The 22,029-nt window shown below is 34.8% G+C and overlaps 1 long non-coding RNA gene across 1 annotated transcript; it reads right to left on the bottom strand.

Annotated features, from left to right (window-relative positions):
• Positions 1 to 8,221: 8,221 nt before the first annotated feature.
• On the bottom strand, positions 8,222 to 21,953 carry LOC128556251 (uncharacterized). The gene is made up of 4 exons (XR_008370514.1): positions 20,921 to 21,953; positions 12,082 to 12,289; positions 9,209 to 9,427; positions 8,222 to 8,403 (listed from the first exon to the last, which is right to left on the bottom strand). It is a non-coding gene; the product is annotated as an uncharacterized LOC128556251 (long non-coding RNA).
• Positions 21,954 to 22,029: the final 76 nt, after the last annotated feature.

Here is a 22,029-nt window from a genome sequence, read left to right on the forward strand (position 1 = left end):
GTCACATGCAATATAAATGTATTGTACCTCTCCGTGCAAATGTAATTTGCTATTTCGCATAAATAGTTCTTTGATGTGCACTTCTTTAGTGATTTACTTATTACAGTTACTTTGTTTCAGATATGGTGAATTATGCGTGCCAAAGTGTAGTCAAAGTTCAACAGAAGTTTTACTTGTGGCAGTCCATGCAGACCTTGTGGCAGTCCATGCTCAACAGGGACGTTATTTTTGCTGCGGCAAGGTGTATCAATCAGGATTTGTACCACTTAAGAATGCATAGAGTATCAAACCATGGCGGTCCCAAAAATAAAATTGTGTGTTCCAAATGTGGGAAGGACTTCGCCTGTAGAAATAAAAAGAGAGAATGTTTCAAGGAATATAAATTTTGCAAGTATAAGGTCAAGGACAGCGGTGCTTTGAGATAGCATAAAGGTCACTCATAATATTTGCAACATGAGCATACTCATGTGAGATGTGTGACAAAGTTAATAAGCATTAAAGTAGCCTTTGTAGGCATGCAAACTCCAAGCACCGTTGAAACATGCAGTCGGTTTGAAAAAATAAAAAGACGTCGTCTATGTTTAATGCGGGTTTCAGATATTATTGTGGCATTACACGATTATATCATTACAGTACTGTGTACCTGGAAGTGCCAAATACTAGAAGAATTGTTGGCTGTCGCGAAGGTTTTAGCATATGTCTTAAGTATTAGATCGATTGTAGAAACTTTACATATATGAAATCGTCATAATTAAGATTTTGCACAAATATGGTTTTGCAAGTGATTTCATTCAGTCTGTAAAACTTCTAAAAGTGTATGTCATAGAAATCTGACACCTTTTACAAATGATGTCGTGAATATCGCGTGAGATCTTACTTTAAAATAGGGTTACTACTCTTGAATTATTATTTTCAAACTTCTGTTAGAATTTGCTCAAAAATGTCAATGACATAAATATGGAATATTGCAAACTTGTTAAGCGGCATATAGACCTGTGCAGTTTTGGGTTATGGTAAATTTTCATGTTACTATTAGTACAAAATAGAAAATGCTCTGTTTAATTAAAGCAAGGATGTATGGAATGATATTTAGGTAAATATTACACAATGCCTGCTGACTGTTACAATTTACTCACTGAAACTCCCATTGTGCTTACTGGTATAGTAATCATGCATGCTGGCACCTTTAACACGCTTGTTGACAATGACACCACGCTTGTTGACAACGGTACCATGCTTGCTGACAATGATTCCATGCGTGCTGGAAGTTACAACTTCTTTGCTGCTTAGACCCTGATGTCTATATCATAATTTCATTTGGCAAAATGACAGTGCCGTGTACCGTATTGGAATATTTCAACATGCCGAGACTGTATATAAGCAACATTGCACAGTTACAATGCTCACAGAAGAAAATACACGATGGGACCACACAATATGAAAGATGCAATCAGCCACTAAGCAAGTTGAAAGTAAGCATAATGCAAAGTGCAACATTGCACGTCACATTTTGATACCAGAGGGCGCAAGTTCGTAGTTTTCACGAAAGGTAACGAGAATATCCGGCCTATAACGGATTTTAATTAGCTCTTGGCTAAGTGTCAAAACAGTCATCACTGACTCAAGTTCATATTCTACATGTTCAAAATGACAGTTTGACACATTATTAGCAATCTGCAAAATTCTGTCCTTAACAGCCAGTTTAATTTGTGAAATCTCAGGAATTTCAAACTGTAAGTCTTCCATTTATATAACACGTCACTTGTAAATAAACGCAACATTAAAAATAAACAAGCAAATTCGATGAATTGGTATCCCCCGCCGAAAGGGCTTGAGGTGAGGAATGGCAAAAAAATATTTCTGGCAAAAAGTTAGGGATGTTACTTAGAAGCAAATAATTTCGTCAAAATCATTTTAACAGAAAATGAATGTTTTTTTGTTTTTGTTTTTTTTTGGGGGGGGGGGGGGGGGGGGGGGGGAGGGGGGGGGGGGGGTGCAAAATTTCACCTGTTGATTATAAATATTGATGGAAAATTAAAAATGAAAAAAAAAAAAAAAAAAAAAAAACTGGGTGGGGGATGGGGACGTATGATCGGGGTGGTGGGCAAGACCGAGTGGAGAGTGAGGTGGGGGAATGGTACAACTCTGCATGCTAATAAATATTCATGGAAGGTTTGAAAAAAAAAAGGAATGCTTTTTTTGGGTGGGGGGAGGAGGGGGGGGGATGAGAGGGGGAGGGTGTGTGACCAAGGCAAGGTGGTGACCATTTTGGGTACCAAACTTCACATGTTTATACTAAATGTTCATGGAAAAGAATGAAAGAAGTTTAATGAAATTCTACCAATGGGTTGGTTTGTTATGTACAAATCTGTAGATTTTTAAACAATTAAAGGGCAATAACTCTAAGGAAAATTGACCAATTGGAAAAAAAAATGAACGGCATCATCGAAGTATGTTGGTTCATATTTATTTCAAGTTTCATGAAATTCTACCAGCTTGTTACTGAGAAATGGCTGCAGATGTAGATTTTTCATTAAATCAAGGGCAATAACTCTAAGGAAAATTGACCAATCCGATAAAAAATTTGACGGGCATCATCGCAGTATGCTGGTGTATGTTTATGTCAAGTTTTATGAAATTCTACCTGATAGTTACTGAGAAATGGCTGCGGACGGACATTTTTGGGAATTTTTCATTAAATCAAGGGTAATAACTCTAAGGGAAATTGACCAATCTAAAAAAAAAACTTGACGGGCATCATCGCAGTATGTTGGTTCATGTTTATTTCAAGTTTCATGAAATTCTACATGCTAGTTACTGAGAAATGGCTGCGGACGGACGCACGGACGGACGTTCTAACGAAACGGTATTTATGTGACACCCCCATTTTTCTCTCTATTGTTCTATCAGTCACATAAAAAGAAAAAAGTCACATAAACAGAACGGAATGAATGACATCAAAGAGAAAGTACCGTTATGAAGTCACTTAACCATCATTTCGCGGGCACGTACAGACTGACGGACGGACAACGCCATTTCAATACCCTCCTCCCGATTTCATCGGCGGGGGATAATAAAGTTCAGGCAAATGGCGATTTGCAAAAAGGGGGAGTAACTATTGTTAGATCTCTATACATATTCGGATATCCTCGATAATCTTTCCGGCAAATAATTATTCAAAGTACGGAAAAACACGACCACTTGAACATAGCGCCCCCTGTTATCAAAATGTGACATATACTTTTGAAATGACATTATGCTTACTCCTATTTTGCCTAGTGCCTGATTACATTTTCCTTACTGGCTGATCACTCCGTGAATTTTGTTCTTGGATGCATTACAGATTAACCAGTATAACCATAACATGTTGAAATATTCCAATACGGTACACGGCACTGTCATTTTGCCAAATGAAATTATGATATAGACATCAGGGTCTAAGCAGCAAAGAAGTTGTAACTTAAAGCACGCATGGTATCATTGTCAGCAAGCATGGTATCATTGTCAACAAGCGTCGTATCATTGTCAACAAGCGTGTTAAAGGTGCCAGCATGCATGATTACTATACCAGTAAGCACAATGGGAGTGTCAGTGAGTAAATTGTAACAGTCAGCAGGCATTGTGTAATATTTACCTAAATATCATTCCATAAGGATGAGTGATGTCTTTTCTTTTGATCATATCGAGATTAAATATAAATCACAATTAACATGCATACAGTTACTACGGTGTCAGCGTGGTTTAGTTTGTGGTTCTTAAATGAGTGCATATAGATGTTCATAATTTTATATCATTATACATGAAAATAAATAACAGAATAAAATAATACTGTTTTAAGGCTTCTTTGCCAATCAGATTTATGATGGGGACAAACAGAGTCGCTTAGCGGAATAGCAATGCAAATTATTAAATCATAAGGGTATGCTCGCACTACCGAAGCAATATTAAGAAAATTATGAACATCTATGTGCACTCATTTAAGAAGTTTTTCACTTCAACAAAATTGTACTGTGATTTTTATCTGTGATTAAATTGTTGTTTTTTTTTCAGCCGTGTCTTTCATTAGCTGGTCCTTTTGTTAAAGCTGAATTACACATTAAAATAACTATTAAGCAGAACAATGAAAACAGTGATAAAGAGTAGTTTATGCTATGAAAGCATGACATTGAACCTACAGTGACCTAGATTGTTTGTTAAGGAGGTAATGACAGGTGCACGCATGTACCTCAGAAAATTTCAGGCCTGTTATTTCAGGTCTTCTTCCACAAAGGCCCGTCTGAATATTAATAATTTAATAGGGAGACCATTGACCTACCTATCACGGGGACGCGTGTTCGATCCTCGGGCAAGGCGTAAGTTCTCTGTGACAATTTGATATAAAAGTCTCCATCCTCCGCCATTGATTCATGTGGAGAAGTTGGCAGTTACTTGTGGAGAACATCTTACATCTGGTACAGAATCAAGGAACACTAGTTAGGTTAAGGCCTTTACATAACTGAAATTCTGTTGAAAAACGGTACCAAACCCAAAACAAACAGACATACCTCCGCAATTAAATCTTAAAGCTGACCGACATTCTTCCTTTGTGAATTAAACAAAAACGAAGAAGTAAATTCTAGCTTTTTTGTTCAAAAAGTTTATTTATGATGACAAGTGTGAGTCCATGTAAATGTTAAGTGTAACTAGATAGCTTCTCATCAATACCCATTCTAATGGTGGGTAATAACTTGCTGTCATTTCTACGCGATTGTTCCCATAGAACACCAAAGGAACCCCGGAGTGTAGCATTACGACTTTTAGACACAGTGTTTCTTCTCGTTTTCTTCCTTTGACTCGTGCTCTGGCCTGCGTATCGAAGGAATGGTCACTGAAAATGTAAACAGTCCTTTCAGTTGTGGTGAAATACAATATCTAGGGATCAACTCATTCATTATATTTTTTTTCACAAGTGCACATAATCAATTCAAATTTTGATTTGAAAAATGATGTATGTTAGACCATGCTTGATTATCATTGAAACAAAAAGGTTACACGCTTGAAAAATAATTACTATGGCCTTTTTTGACAGAAACCGAGTGTTGATGATAATAAACATTTTTTTCAAAATTATTATATTCTTATATTCTTACATGTGTAGGAGATGGTGAATTATAGATTGCTGCACTTGTAGCATATGTATGGCGCGGAATAGTTGGTTGAGCCTGTCATAATAGAATTCAAATAGTTATATTTGATGTTTCCCTGTCAAACAGTCAAACAGGACAAGATTCTTGATTCATGTCCCAAATAGTGTACTGTATGGAATAGTAATTCACAGGAGGTATTCTAATCAAGCTTACACACATATTATATTCGATGAACTTATTTCAATGTGATATCTTCTTTAGACACCTTTTCGCCATCTTTATCAGTCATTAGTTTATACACTGTTTTTCTTTTGGTACGGTTCACAAAACTCCTGAAATGCAACAACCAAGCATATATTTTATACAATCATCGGAAAGGGTTTTGAAATTCATAAATACATACAAGGGACACAATATTTCTTACAACTATTAAAGAAAATATGTAAGTAAATCTGAAAAAATGTACAGCAATCATAACATTTTGGACAAGAGTTGCTGATAGGAAAACAAACACTTTTTTTTTGACATTTTATTTTTATTATTTTATTTTATGACAACTGCTTGAGGGAACCATGTTAGTTAAAGAAATTTTACAGAATCTATTAAATTCCATAACATGTGTTATAATGTAAGAAGGATATAACTCTGCCACTACAACTCTAAGTTTCAATAAATAAGACATAAAATTCACAGACCTAACACATTATGTAGGCTACAGTAGCTTGATATACGCCAGTTTAACTAGGTCAGAAACGTTCATCTGAATGAACGAGGTTCGTGTATGAAAGTTACAAGCATGGTCCAATATTCAGCTGGATTGTGAGACTGAACAAAATCAGAAATATCTGCTCCCCATCATAGCTTTCTTAAGTGCTCCCCGACATAGCTATTTCATATGTAGCCAAAATACAGGCATAGACTTAAATAAACAATTGCTCTTCGGCTGTATTATTGTTAAGTATAGTGTATTGCAATATAATTTACCCAAAGATTCACGAGAAATAGCAGGAAACAGCAGATTTTGGCATGGTTTTGGTTTCTGCTCTGTTTTTCACCCGATCGAAATGCGCGGTTGCACTTTCTGACGAAATAAAAGGATTTCCGACAAAACAATTAAGAGTAACGCGTATATCTCTTTAAGAAGACGGCCCTCGTCTTTGTTTCATGAAATTCAATCAAGTAATTAGAAAATAATCTATAAAAATGTTACCTGAGCTGAAGGTTTTTCATATAAATTCTGCTCACTAACATAGCATTTGGACACGTGGTATGACCACGGTATTATCATCCCTGACACTTGAAAATCATGGTGGCTGTGGAAACCATCCAGTATTAGACCAGGAAACAATGATTTTATCTTCGCAGCTCTTTCATTTCCCTTCACCTTCTGACGACCTAAGACGCCATCATAATTGTTTAACATTATCTTGGAATGTATTGAATTGATGCCTTGTGAGAAAGAGAAAGGGTTTTTTTACAATCAACAACACCAGTAAACGTTATTAAAAAAGGTTCTTTCAGAAATTACATAAATGTAATACTTATATGAGAAAATAAAGAAATACAAGTATAAGAGTTTTTTTTAGTAGAATGACTTTATGCCTTAGGGAATTAACTTTGGCTTATGTGGGTCTGTTGTTTAATTTTGCAAACGTAGCATCTTCCTTATATCAGCCCCTTCAGATCTTAGCCATGTACTGGGAAATCATTTAAATTTGCTGACATGAAATTTCGCGCAAACGTGAAAAAGGACTGTTTCGCACGGGCTTTAATTCGCACATTTTTCAATTTTAGTAATGAAAAAATATAATTAAAAAATAATAATAGCGCGGTCTTAAATTCTCGCATCGGTCCTAGCGCGAAATACGCGAAAATTCGTCCTACGCGAATAAAAATGATTTCACATATTTTCTTTTCAGTTTCTGCTGGAAAGCCTGCTGTGGACATATTCACCTTCGTAATATTTACTTGCGAGGAAAATGTACAATAAGCTGTGCGATTAGTAAAGGCATACATTGACTACTAATACCAGTCCCAGAGTTTATAGTTCAAACCCCGATTAAGAAATGAGTGCCTTCTTTTATGACTTGACAGAAGTTGAAGACAATACAACTGGCATTTTCAGAGAAACTGTCTAGCAATAGCAAAGGATTAGTAACTGACCGGCGTTACATAACTGAAATACTGTCGAAAAAGCGATAAGCGAAGTGATAACTACATACCACATAAACAGCCTCGCGATACCAAAGTGTGTGCAAAACTTTGTATTGAGTGGAGAAAAGCAGTACTGCTTGTGGCTTATTGGGAAAAGAACTGTTACAACTAAAATACGTAGTTCAGCTTGATTTACCTGTTTTATATTGATATTCAAAACTAGTTTTCGACCAGAAGACAAACAATGCAAATTATGGTAAGATATTCGGAGACATCAACGTTTTTGAAATATAATCACTTGCACAGGCCTTAAAAGCCATATATACCATTGCTGATTTCATTGCGTTTTAGAAGCCTTGTCCTTTTCATATTTTTTTTTTTTAGTATTTGACAGGGATTCTTTGCAAATAGTTCATGTCAACAAATTAACAAATGACTGACATGTTCTGAGAGGACTTAGGTTTTACTTCTAATGAATTTTTCAGTTATATCAAGTTACATTTCCATACATTTGGCACCAACATTGATTGAAAGTAATTACGTAGTCGTCAGTGCTAGACGTTATTATTCAACAGTTTGGATTTAGAGGTTGTCTTGGTCATTAATAAAATCTGTAAAAAGATCCTTTGGAAGCAACGAATGCAACCAAGCAGAGTAATAGCAGACTTTGTTTGATTGAGTCTGTTCATGAGAGGTAATGAAATGTGCAGCACCTCTCACGGCCCCTAGCAACGGCTAAACTCTATTACACATATATCTAATGGACTCCATGATCCCAAAGGGTCAAGGGTTAAGCCACATGAGACGTTGGATGTGTGGTTACTATAATGCACATAGCCACTTTCATTGTTGCGACTAGATCTTTTAAACACTGAAACGGTATTATATGTCGGTTTATTACAATAAACAAGTCCTGGTACCATTAAACAAAGCAGGAAGTGTTACGTTTTTCTTCTTAATTTTATTATTTAGACGTTTGTTGTTATTGTTTTACCATTAAATGAACAAGTTAACCGAAAATAGACCCAGGGCCTTCTCCTCCAATTGTCGCATTTACTTTAATACAACCGATAACAGGTCCGGTCTTGTTCTCTTTTGCCACAACCGTTATCGTGTAGTCTCCCTGAAATGAAATCAGAAAACTGATTAAGGTAAAATATTTAAGTGTACCTATAATCTATTCATGCAGACTGTTCAGAAAAGACACGTGTGTGGATGCCACAACCCTACACCAGGGCCTCCACTGGACCTCAAAAAGTTGTAGCCACATTTGAGAGAAACTGCCAAATTGAAGCTGAATTCCTGAAATTTGGCCACATATTAATAAACCTCTTGTAGCTATTTTTTTAATTGTAGCCAGTTCTTTGAATTTGTAGCATTTGGCTACATAAGCAAATGAAAGAGGAGGCCCTGTTACACGATTTCGACACATTTTAAATAGAAGCAAGGTACAATTTGAGGAGGATTTATCGTTAGTTGAAGCTATAGTAGTATTTAAAAAGTAGTAGAATAATGAACTCTAATGAATGCCAGAGAAAAATGTGCTAATTATCAAGTAAAATGATCAAAAACATAAGCTTTATGTTGACATTCTTACTATGAATATTAACTTTTCACACACACACACAAAAAAACGAAGGAATTCATATATACAATGTATAACTGTCTGGCATTGAAGTAGTAAAAATAATAATCTTCCTGTCAGAAAATGAGAAAAAAGCACACACTTTTGCTTAAGGCCTAAAAACCAAATTAAACAAACTTGTGGTTACGCCGGTATAGACATTTGAATTAAAGTTCCCGCAAGTATAAGTAATTTAAACATTCTATAGAACATTAAACAGCAATTGAAAATGTTTCTGTTACAAAATAATGCTTAACATTCTTAATAAACACGTGTGCAATCATATATTACTATAAATACTTACATCTGCAAGTAGATGGATGAATGGAGAAATGTCTGTTAGACTAAAAGGTGCGTTGTCTACAACTACAGTTTCTGGTTTGATAGGACACTCCCAGTAGTGCCCTGTAGTTGCATTCATTAGACGCTCCAATTTATGACCGTAGCTGTTATAATTTTTGTGTCATTTTCCTTTAAGATACGGTCAAACATCGAACTGATCGAACAGATAGGAAGGTTGTTGCTGAAATATAGACCAGTGTACCATTATTAATTTATTATGAATCAATGAATAATGCAAATTCCTTGACATCTTCATAAACTAGAAGCTGCTTTTGCAGAAAAACGCATGTCTCCCCAAAGCACAGTAGTAATAGGCAAGAAATCGATATATAGGGGACTGGAGCGAATATCAAAGAGACAATGAATGTGGGCTTAGCGATTGAAATGCAATAGCGATCATCTACTCTGCATGTCCAATCATCCGAATGAAGTTTAAACATTCTGGGTCAAGTAGTTCTCAAGTTATTGATCGGAAACTGCTTCCAGTGTTATGGCCTTTGACATTGACCTTTGATGAAGTGACCCCCAAAATCAATAGATATCATCTATCCTCTATGTCCAATCATCCTGTGAAGTTCCAACTGTCTGAGACAAGTGGTTCTCAAACTATTGATCGGAAACGGCTTTTTTTTTCATGTTCAGGCCCCTGCGACCTTGACCTTTGATCGAGTGGCCCTAAAAGCAATAGATCTCATGTACTCTGCTGTAAGTCCTATCACTGTATGTAGTTCGAAGGTTCTGAGTCAAATGGTTGTCAAGTTATTCATCGGAAACGGTTTTCCATGTACTGCCCCTGTGACCTTGACCTTCGATGAAGTAACTCTACAATCATAAAGGATCATTAGGGATCATCTACCTTGCATTTCCAGTTATCGTGTTAAGTTTGAAGGTTCTTGGTCAAGTGGTTGTCAAGTTATTGATCAGAAACGTTTTTCCATGCCCAGGCTCCAGTGACCTTGACTTTTAATTGGGTAATCCCAAAATCAATAGGGGTTATCTAATCTGCATGTGCAATTATCCTATGAAGTTTAAACACTCTTGATTAAGGGTTCTCAAGTTATTGATTGGAAACGCTTTTCCATGTTAAAGCCCCTGTTTGAAGGTTCTATGTCAAATAGTTCTCCAGTTATTGATCGGAAATGAAAAGTGACGGATTTTAGCCCATGTGACCTTGACATTTGAAGGAGTGACCCCCAAAATCAATAGGTTCCATCTACTTTGCATGTCCAATCATCCTATGAAGTTTCAACATTTTGGGTCAAATGGTTCTCAAGTTATTTATCGGAAACGCTTTTCCCCTTTCAAGCTCCTGTGACCTTTAGCTCTGATGGAGTAACCAAAAAAATAATAGGGATCATCAACTCTGTAAGCCATACTACCATATGAAGTTTGAAGGTTTGAAGGTTCTAGGTTAAATGGGTGTCAGGTTATTGATCGAAAATGAAGTATGACGGACGGACGGACAACATGGCAAAAATAATGTGTCACCAATGGGGTAAACATAATTCCTAGACACTACCGGCTGCAACTGTGCCTTTAAGGGTTCATATAAAACTGGCAGGGGAAGTTTGAATAAAATCGATGTGTTAATACAACATTAGAAGTAGATATATTTATAAAATATAACTCTTGTTCATAAGAGGTTCGTCATAGTCCCAATGTAGACCTCCGGTATTAGCGAATGGTTCTGCTATGGAACCATGGTATATCTCTATTATGCGTGAATGGTTTAACCATGGGACTATGGTGATCTCTCGTGTGCGCCAGGTTCAGCCAGGGAACCATATAGTGATCTCTAGTGTGCGAGAATTGTTCAACCAGGGAACCATGGTGATCTCTTGTGTGCGAGAATTGTTCAGCCAGTGAATCATGGTGATCTCTAGTGTGCGAGAATTGTTCAGCCAGGGAACCATGGTGATCTCTTGTGTGCGAGAATGATTCAGCCAGGTAACCATGGTAATCTCTCGTGTACGAAAATTCTCATACATCCAGCTGCGTTAACTTTCGAAATAGATTTTAGTTTTGCGTGCTGTTTTGGCAAATAGAACACGGTTTTGAGTTCAGATGCGTTGTAATCTAATCGCGAAGGCCGAAGACCTGAGTGATTAATTACGACGCATCTGAACGAAATAACAATGTTAACACCTTTGTATTGTACCGCTTTTGTAGAAATAGTTTATTTAAGTCAAGTCGTTTGTCTCGTTGTGATCGTATCGCTCTTAGATAATGGCCACAGTGTGCAAGTTGTTTCTAAATAATATTGAGATATGATAATGTATTAATAAGTTAACCAGCTATAGAACTGAAATGATTGTAATATAGTAAACAGAAAAGAATAATAAGGATATAATAGGGTTCAATCCCTGAGCAAGGTGTATCTCAGTGGCGATTGAATAAAAGACTTCGTGGTTGAAGTGATTTCGACCTCCTCCTCTTGTTCATGCAATGAAGTTTGCTCTTACTTACTGAGAACAAGTCAGTATTGGTATAAAATCCATGAACACCGGGCCCACTCGTTCGAAACTTTTAACTGGCGACCATAGTAAGCAAACGGTCGATTAACTTTTAGAGTTACATTTATTTCGACATTTTTAGTAGACTTAGTAAAACACATTATAATATAAGAATTATGAACACTAAACGTCTTTACAGTAAAATTATAAAATCATACAGTACTAGTGGTTCCCATCATGCCTATTATTTTGAATCAAAATTTAACAGGCGGTTAGTTTAATAGCCGGTTAAAGTTTCGAATATGGAATAAGTGGGCCCGGTACGTGTATACTACAGGCATAAATATTAATGAGAAGAGAATATGAATATGCATAGTCATACCATGTTCCAACAACGGAACTGCCACTGCACGGTAGTTTCAGTGGAAATCCGAGAAAGTATCTGATCAGCTCAAAATCAACAACAGGTTCCGTTACCTCGCGACTGAACGTCAGATTTACTGATACGTTAAATGTCCCCGGAAATTTGATGACGTCTGGAGTCACCTGTAGATTACTCACAGACACAACTTTTTCATTACCTTTGGGTACTGAAAAATTTAATATGCAAAGCTTTCAACACAGAATGTTACATGTATATAATATGTATTTTATGTCATATTTGGTCATTTCTTTGACCAGTTTCAACTTGAATTACGACTTCCCAAAGTTTCTCAAAGGTAACTGACTGACTGATTTAATAAATGTCAGACTTTTAAAGTCTTTTAAGAAAGATTTAAGATAATGTGACACTGATGTAGTAGAAAGGTTATTTATAATAATTATCACGTATATTATTACTATACGAACTAGGAATTACATATTTTTTCATTTCTTAAAAATTAGCGCGTGCTATATCTGCTTGAGATTATCTGTGCGTACATTCAATTCTATTCAATTTCGATTTACTGCATAAAGCTTATAAATGCAATACTTACAGCAAGTGAAAGCATTTTATAATATGGAGCACTAAGAGTACATAATAATTTTCAGAAGAGACAATAAACTAATATATCAATAAACGACACTCTTTTTACAATGTTGTCGAAAAACTTATAATATTTTCATTCTAAGGCGAACCTTTAACATGTGTTCTATGTTTCTATATTTAAGTATCGAACAATTAACCTGTATTCAGGAAAAAATACTGTAAATCAAATACAAGTAAAATTTAATATTAAATCACTGTCACGTTATCCTATATATCTTTCATCATTATTTGTTGATTAGAAAATGAAAAAAAATATATATATATTTATAGTGTATTTAAGTGTCGTTCATTAAACATGTTACAATTTTCAAAATGCTCTTAATATAGACGCAATAACCGAGAAGATTATTGTTTGTGTAATAAAAAGACCTGATCACCCCTAGTCCCCTAATAAAAAGGTGTTGATACGCAATAAACTTGCAAAAAGCTGTTAATTGGTAATAAACAACTATCAAAAAGTGCTTTAATATGGCTGTTTCAGAGACTCCGAAATCAATTTACTCAAAATGTTGCATTAATTAAATTCTTTATAATATATATGTGGTTAAAACTTAAGCTGAGGTGTATAAATATAATTATGCGAATCTTTAAAATACGAGACAGTTGCTATATCCTTTTTAGAAAGAAATATATATAGTTGCAAAGTGCATATTGTCTTATGAATTTTTAGCAAGCAGTAAAATATAGACCATTTATATACTCTAGCTTCTTTTCTAATTGTGTAAATTTCACTCATGAAATTGTTATGACTTTCCTTTCTTCTCTCTCTCTACCTTTCTTTCTTTTTTTCTTTTTAATATATTGATGCATGCAGTAAGAATTACCAATACATAAATACAATACAATATTTCCTTATTTTGTCAAGGATACATGTCGTTAACTACAGACTATATAATAGATATAACAGATTGAACGCCTATCAATAATAATACTCTTTTGTAACCATCAGCTCTCTGTATCATAGACAGCTTAACTTCGGTCGAGTTCGTGAGTTTCCGCGCGCGTTCGGAAAGACCACGGACACGAGCAATAAAGAAATTTTACAAAAAATTACCAATTTTTAAACGTCCAGGGAAGCAAGAAGACATTAAAATAATTTCAAAATAAAAACATATATGAAAAATTTATTGTCTATAGAATACTTCAATAGGATAATAAATATTCTCAAATTATGAATAAAGTGGCTACAGGGGAAGGAATAAGATACGTATCACAGGTTTTTGCTTATTTTATTCAGTAACTATATCACGGTGCACAATCACGTGGTCTATGACGTCATACTATAGGTATCGCGCCAAGCATTTTTTTGTCAACAAAGCGTCGATTCAAGAAGAAAATTTGTCGGAAGTATTTTGTTACGAATTTTTGTAAAATGTCTTTAGTATGTTGCAAGTCCTTTTATAGATGCGTACCTCCGATCACACAGCATCTGCCCGTGTCTGCTTTAGTTTGGCAGGAAAACGGGACAAACTGACCAAAATCTCAAAATCGCTCTTGCTATTGCTCCAAGCTGATTCCAGAACCGCATTAAAACCAGCTTTCTCTTGCTGAAGTCTTCAGATGGCCGTTTTGGTTTGGTACTTTCTGTCTCAAAACATCCGCTGATTGATTATTTTTCACGTGAAAGGTGTTATTCTCAGGTAAAACCAAAGATAAAAAGATGTGCTATTGCGGCAAGTTCTGGAAGATAAATGATATCGCAACAAGCTGAAACGATAATCTTATTTTAAGTCCGTTTTCCTATTAGTTTTCATACGTAAATCAACGCATATCACTCTTTCATCTAAACACGATCTGTCAGTCGAATTTATCTTGTGTATAATGCGAGTTTATAGGCAAAACACGGAGCAAAAAAAAAAATATGGCATCGCGGCTAGTTTTAAAAGATAAATGATGTTACAACAATCTAAAATTTTAACTTGGAATTTAAGGCATTGCTTCCATTAATTTCCACAATTACCGCTTGGTACTCTTCCATTGAAATACAGCTACCGGAAATAAAATTTTTAGACAAAAACAGGGAGCTAAGATTATGCTTCTGAGAAAGATCAATGATATCGCTACAGGCTTTAACCTTTCTTAAGCTAATATTGTCATATAAATCAAATATCGCATAGAAAGTACTGTACAGATTATGACAAATTTCAATGGCTAATCAATACATCTGAGAAAATAATTATTTTAAGATACATGTATGGGGTCCCAAGAAAAAAACGAAACTGGTTAAATGATAATGCAAATGCTAAATTAAGTATTTGATACTTTTATTTTAAGAAAATATAAGACATTGGATTATACGAGCTATTCTTGTATTACAGGTCCTTTTACTATCGAACTAGTCGGGAGACTGTTTTCAAGCTGGTGTACAAATATGAGCGACGAGCAGATGACAGGTCCATACAACGTGTGCCCACTAATAAACGTTGTATATTGGAAGACAGGTAATACAATGCAACCTCTGTAGAGCAAGACCCTTTGGATACAAATATTGACTGTTATGTAGAGGTTGTTGTTCTGGAGAGGTAAATTTGATAGTATATTTCAGCCGAGGGAAATTTTGATATGTTGTTATAGAGGGGGTTTTGCTTAACAGAGGGCCGCTCAGGAGAGGTTGTACTGTAACCTATAGTCATTTGAAAATAATAACAATACTAATAATAATACCATTACCAAAATTATTATCTATAATGATAATAATAGGGGAAATTCTAGTCTGTAAACTCACTGTAATAACCTTTGCACCGGCAAAACAAACAAACTTCATAGGAAACGGCGTCATAGTACACAATAATTGAATAAACTCTGAAGAGACCAGTCGAAAGCAAGACAAACAAAACCAACACTTGATTTGAGTCTGTTCATAAGGAACTCTGAGCAAAACAAAACTATCGACGCCCTTGGCAACGCCGTAAGCAGTACATGTATGTAATTATTTGCTTTGCGATTAAATACGCGGCGACATGTTATAGCAGGCACACGACACGTCACATCTGCATTTATAATAAGTCTTATTTGAATCTTATAAGACTTACCAGTTTTTGTCTTTAGTTTTTTCCTTGTTACTGGGACAACGACTTTGATCGCTCAAAGAGAACTAGGGCCTTGTGCATAAAAAAGGTAGCTACTATGAGCATAAGCAGGAATGCTGTTAAAAGGATCCCTTGGTGTTTCGTGGGACAGCAGTGCAAGGCGGAATGAAATTAGCGTAAGAATTGGACTCGACAACTGATGATACACAGCATGTTGGCGTGTTAACTGACATTTCTTCTTTTCGACTAAAAAATCAGCTGACATCGGAAGTTTCTTTCAAAATTCTATTTCAGACATTATCATGAGTCAACAGACAAAATTTGAAGAATTTCTTTATGTTGAAAATTTTAGTTATTACACAGTTAACTCTCTTAAGCCTTGAAGGCCATGTATCATGATGTAGATTGAACTTTTCGTTTAAACATTTGTAACATTTTACAACTAACACATTCCAGAACTGTCAGCTTCAATTTTATTATTTTTAAAGACATGTAACTTCATGTATAATAATATGTAAACTATGATTGTAAAATAATGTATTATGTCCCGAAAATTCAGAAAAGTCAGAAAATTAAATAGTAACAGCGATATTTGACTTTATCAAAATCTTTAACCAAAGCATTCTTAGTTGAAACGGACATAACTCTGTCAAATTCAAACAAAGTAGCAGGAATTGTTTCATTGGTGTAGACTTTGATAGCAAATAACTATTTTATGTTACAAGTCAATGGCTTTGATAGTAACAGATATTTGAATTTGAAAGCCGCTCAAAGAGAATTCCTATAGTTTTTTCCTTTCATAGAATTTTTTTAAATTCACATATATGATAGGAAAATTTGTGCTGAAAACAATGAACAAATAGAAACAATAGGTCACCAGGCTTGTTTTTGTGAAAAATTGATTTGAACACACCCACTGTTGCTGAAACTGCCAGCGATTTTTCAACATTTTCATAATTTTCTGTTGTTTTTTTTTATAAATACCAAACAAAATATTCATCCAGGCAGCACAATACGGTTTTTCCTTTTTACAGATTTTATTATATACTTATTTGATATCATAGTCATATTTGTAATACTCTATCTTTACAATAATGGGTACAAATGAACAAAAAATATTGTTTCATATTTACTTTTGTGAACTTTTTTCAATGAAAAATACCCATAGTGAAGAATTTTTTTTTAATTTTGAAAAAAACTCTTTCATAGATTTTTTTTCTTTTTCTTCTTGTGTATAGATAATTGTATTGTGAGCATAAAAATGGCTAAAAATGTATGGGTCACCAGGCTAAATTTTATGTCAAGACCGCTAGAATACAACACCTGTTCGGACGGAAATGGCGCGAACCTGGCCAAATTGATTACATGTATGTCTGCTAAAAGTTAAAAAAAAAGTTTTAAAAATTCTTAATTCTTTCTATAATTGAATACTAAATAATCTGAAAGGTGATATTGTCTTATCAGTACTAAGTCAATTATCTTACATTATATGAACAACACTGTCTTTGTACTAAAATGCGATGTGAAAACACAGCCACAAAAATAGCAAGATACCTGTCAGGCATGATACTTGTCAATACAACATAAGCCAGTATCAACATTTGATTACTGATATAACTTATCAAAAATGTTATTTCATTCAAAATTCCTCATATTTAAGATTGTCTGTAACATGTTTCAACAAATGTTGACTTCAGTTCAGTTTTCCGTAGAAAGTGCCGGCTGCGTTGAAAGATGCGCATAAAAAACTATAGGATTCCCTTTAAGAACAAAAAAAAATAGACAGGCACGTGGGTTGCATCATGCCAAAAATGCTATTTGACACAATGACCAGAATGCATCACTAAAAATTCGAGATCAACATGTCTTCATCAATTTTTCAAAGTATTCACTGGTTTAAATTACACACACATTCCTGCGACGTTGCCTTATATCCCGATTCAGGAATGGCCTGTGCTTATTCAATGCACCACATTGTATGCAGGCAGACTCTGGTTGTCTTCATGACTGCGCATGTGCTCGGTGAGTTCGTAACGGGTCACCACCAGATAGCCGCAAGTGTCAGAACTGAAAGTCCGAGGATTGTTCCCTCTCCTGTCGTGAGCGTTTAAGTGTAAACTTATGCTCTCTTCATCTGAAAATTAATAGAAATAATGCTGTGATACTTTCCAAATTTTAAATAAAATATATTATGCACTTTTGTCGTAATTATCTGCATATTTGGGAACCATGTCATAGATACATACCAAAATTATAGTCATTTTCTTCAGAATTGTTGTATTCACAAGAGGAGAGGCCAAGAGCTTGTATGGCGGCCGTCCTCTGAATGTTGCTGATGCTGATGCAATTGGGCATAGGATAAACAGATCAAATATTTCGTAAATACACTCAAAACACGTAAAGGATCAGTTGATAATTTTCCATTGATTTACAAGTAAACTGTTCCATTTTTAACCAGCTGTAATTTCAGTATTTATTCTCCTGTAATAAACTGATTCATACACTACAGTTCTTCGGTCATTAAGTTATTCCTACATGAGTTTAGTGTGACATACGTCTTCGAGAGTCCAAGGTATAAAATTTATAAAGTTATAATTGTAAAGAAAATGCACATTATTTTCAAAAGCTTCTGAATGTTATCAAAACTAAAAGTTCAAGCTTCGCATATATGGCCCATTTTCTGTCCATTTGCTACACAGATATAAAATTACAGAAAATAGTTACCAATGCCTATCGAGAGCTGAAACCCCTAGGGAAACGTTTCTGTGTGACTTTTCTCGAGCGTATGCAAATTTCGCCTCTGGCGGAAAGCCTTGCCACGCTGGCTGCACACGTTTGTCCTAGCTTCATCAGCCATTCTGCGTTTGAATCTGCAACTAAAAAACACCGTTAGCCATCTTATTTATTATGATTGAGAAAAAAAGCTAATTTGGAAATTGAATACTAAAGCTGTAAACTGGTTGATTCTGCGTAGGTAATTTTTTCGAGATTTTTAAAATTTGAATATTTAGCGGTGCGTTAAGCAAGAAATAATTATTACGCTTGTGTCTTGAATGTGTGCTTAAGTGAAAATCGCGTATATAAAAAAAAATAATAGCCTCGCGAATATACTGCTCTATATTAACATATAAACATATTTATTATGCTTCAAAGCCTTTGTTTTATCCTGAAAATCTAGCTCAACCCTTTCAAGCCACCGTCATTGCACATACTTTCAGCTTGTTGCGATAGCATTTATCTTTTAGAACTTGTCGCAATATCATATCTTTTTATCCTTGGTTTTTACCTGAAAACAACACCTTTAACGTGAAAAATAATCAATCAGCGGATGTTTGAAGACAAAAAGTACCAAACCAAAACGGCCATTTGAAGACTTCAGCAAGAGAAAGCTGGTTTTAATGCGGTTCTGGAATCAGCTTGGAGCAATAGCAAGAGCGATTTTGAGATTTTGGTCAGTTTGTCCCGTTTTCCAGCCAAACTAAAGCAGACACGGGCAGATGCTGTGTGATCGGAGGTACGCATCTATAAAAGGACTTGCAACATACTAAAGACATTTTACAAAAATTCGTAACAAAATACTTACGTCGAATTTTCTTCTTGAACCGACGCTTTGTTCATAAAAAATGCTTGGCGCGATACCTATAGCATGACGTCTTAGACCACGTGATTGTGCACCGTGTATATGCCGTAAACTGAGACGGATAGTGGTGTTTTTTAATCGCCAAGGGAAGCATTAATTCTTCTTTTTAGATATATGATTTTTATATCTTTGTAAAGAGAAAAGAATTACGAACACTTCAAATCGATATTAAATTGTGTGTGTTCATTCTAATAAAAACAATATTTTTATTCAAACTTTTTTTCCTTCTTTGTTTCTATTGGATAAGGCGGCAAATTTTACCGAATTGTTGATCATGTGTTATTTTTGCCGTTTTAAAGCGTGTGATAACTACATTTTAGCCAAAAGATAATAAGATGCTTATACACACGAACAATGATAATACTGTCAGCAGCTGGCCATAACAGGCAGTGATATTCGTATTACTGTTTTAGCATATTCTAATTTAAAAAGATTTAAAACACGCTCACGCTGAAACGACGCCACGTTAACGGGCGACGACGTAAATGTTTGTGTAGCGACCATGAAAGGGAGCTAGTATATTTGATCTTCTGTTTTAGATAAAGGGCATATTAGAATCGAAATAATGCTAGGGCCTCGTGAAATCATTTCGCGGGCCTATAACCTCTTTTCCGCGTATTAATAGCGTTAAAAATTAAGAAGAAGAAAGTAAGAAAAATATGTATAAAAAGTCTCCCCGTATTTGGATTCAGTGTTGTTATATTTTTCCGGTCCTTTGGGATCATGGATTCCATTCGATAGATGTGTAATAGAGATACGCTTAGGCCGATGCTAGGGGGAGTGAGAGGTATTGCACATTTCATTACCTCTCATGAACAGACTTAATTAAACCGAGTCTGCTATTTTTCTTTTTTGGTTGCATTTTTCAAGGGATCTTTTTACAGATTTTATTATTTGTTGCTCTCAGTTTTTACACTACAACAACAACAAGAGCATATTTGCAATCACGACTTGACATTTACTGACGGCACAGCGACACTAGTGTTCAAACATGAGGACAACCATCCCTTAAAGATACACAATGTCTATCTTTCGCTAAAATATTTTAGAAAAATAAAATATATTGTCTTTAGGTGAAAAAATTGATATGAAGAAAATTGTTATCAAATTTATTTAACTTGACAAAATATATAAACTTATTGTGTATGCTGAGCTACATATATAATTAAATGTCATGCAGTATCGGACGATTGTTAAAAGACTTCCAGTTTTTCAGCAGTAGTACATATTTATACTGTGTTTAGATATACATGTATTAAGTTTTTATTCAGTTATACATGTATGGAGTGTGAACCGTATTTCAAACGTATGCATAGTACTAGTAATCCATCTATGGATTAATAACTTTATGTTTTACATAAATTATATGTAGAAATTGTTCAGATTAAATCAAGAACTCGAGTACTCAACTACAATAGATAACGATTCACACATGTCAGATATGTATAAATCAAAAGCAATGTAAAGACGCTCGCAATTTCAGAAAAAAGTGGAAAATATGGTGAGTTATAAAAGATCTTACCGCAGTCACGGTACGTTATCGCAGTAACCAAAACCACTACAGAAAAGGCAAATATAACGATCTTCAACATTGTTTATGTCCTGTTTCTCTTTCAGGAACAAATGACAATCTTAAATTATTTTGACATATCATGATAAGTTTTATGTCATGGCATCTAGAATGATAAGTCAGTGTCAAGCTAAGTCAAAATTCATTAACTATTTGATAAGGAAAGAAAATACGCATTAAATAAAAGTTTTGGAATTGCATGATATGGTGATAGCAGTGGCCTCGTTTAAAGGAAGCGTCTTTCAGAAATATTAACATATAGAGATCTTTCTTAAAATTTTGAAGATATCTTATTAGGCTGTTAGGCATAGGTGCTAGCAGTGCTCTCTGCTTTACAGTATCATCATTAATATATCATTTCAAACACTGCTAGCTCTGTAACGCCATCTATCGGCTCTTTCAACAAAAGAGAGCTAGCCTTTAAATATATTAAAGATCTCACTTTTATGCAAAGAGATATCTTTCAAATGGCCTTGTACACTCAGATAGCTTTTACAGTATTATCTTTTAAATATATAGCACTATATTGGCATTGAAAACGTATCTCTTTATTTAAAACTGGTAGATCTAGCTTTAAAACTTTTAGAAATATCTCTATATACATTTTATATATTTCCTTAATCACAGAAATTATAGTAAGACGGCTTGTTGTAGACACGTCACGTGACAATTAGATCTGTAGCTTTTCTGTCGGAAAAAAACTATGATATAGATAGCGTTTAGTAATGCCTATTTCTGTATGAAAAAAAAAAACAACGTTAAGTATCAGACAACTGAACATCGGTTTAAGCTTTTAAGTACCCGAAACCTAAAGCTACAAGGGCGCGTATTACACGTGTGTTAGTTTACCAGATTTTAGTTCTTTTGCTCTAAAGAAAACAAGATAAAACTCTTTATTCTTTAAAGATGTATTAAATCAAATTAAATTTTAATCCAAATTTCATAAGAATTATCAAAGTAGCAGGCAAGTTGAACAAAATTAATTTCACATCGCACGCTAAAACACATGCGAAAAGTAGATATGAGCCGTGCCATGAGAAAACCAACATAGTGGCTTTGCG

Source organism: Mercenaria mercenaria, chromosome 4 (genome assembly GCF_021730395.1).
Source record: "Mercenaria mercenaria strain notata chromosome 4, MADL_Memer_1, whole genome shotgun sequence".
NCBI lineage: Eukaryota > Metazoa > Mollusca > Bivalvia > Venerida > Veneridae > Mercenaria > Mercenaria mercenaria.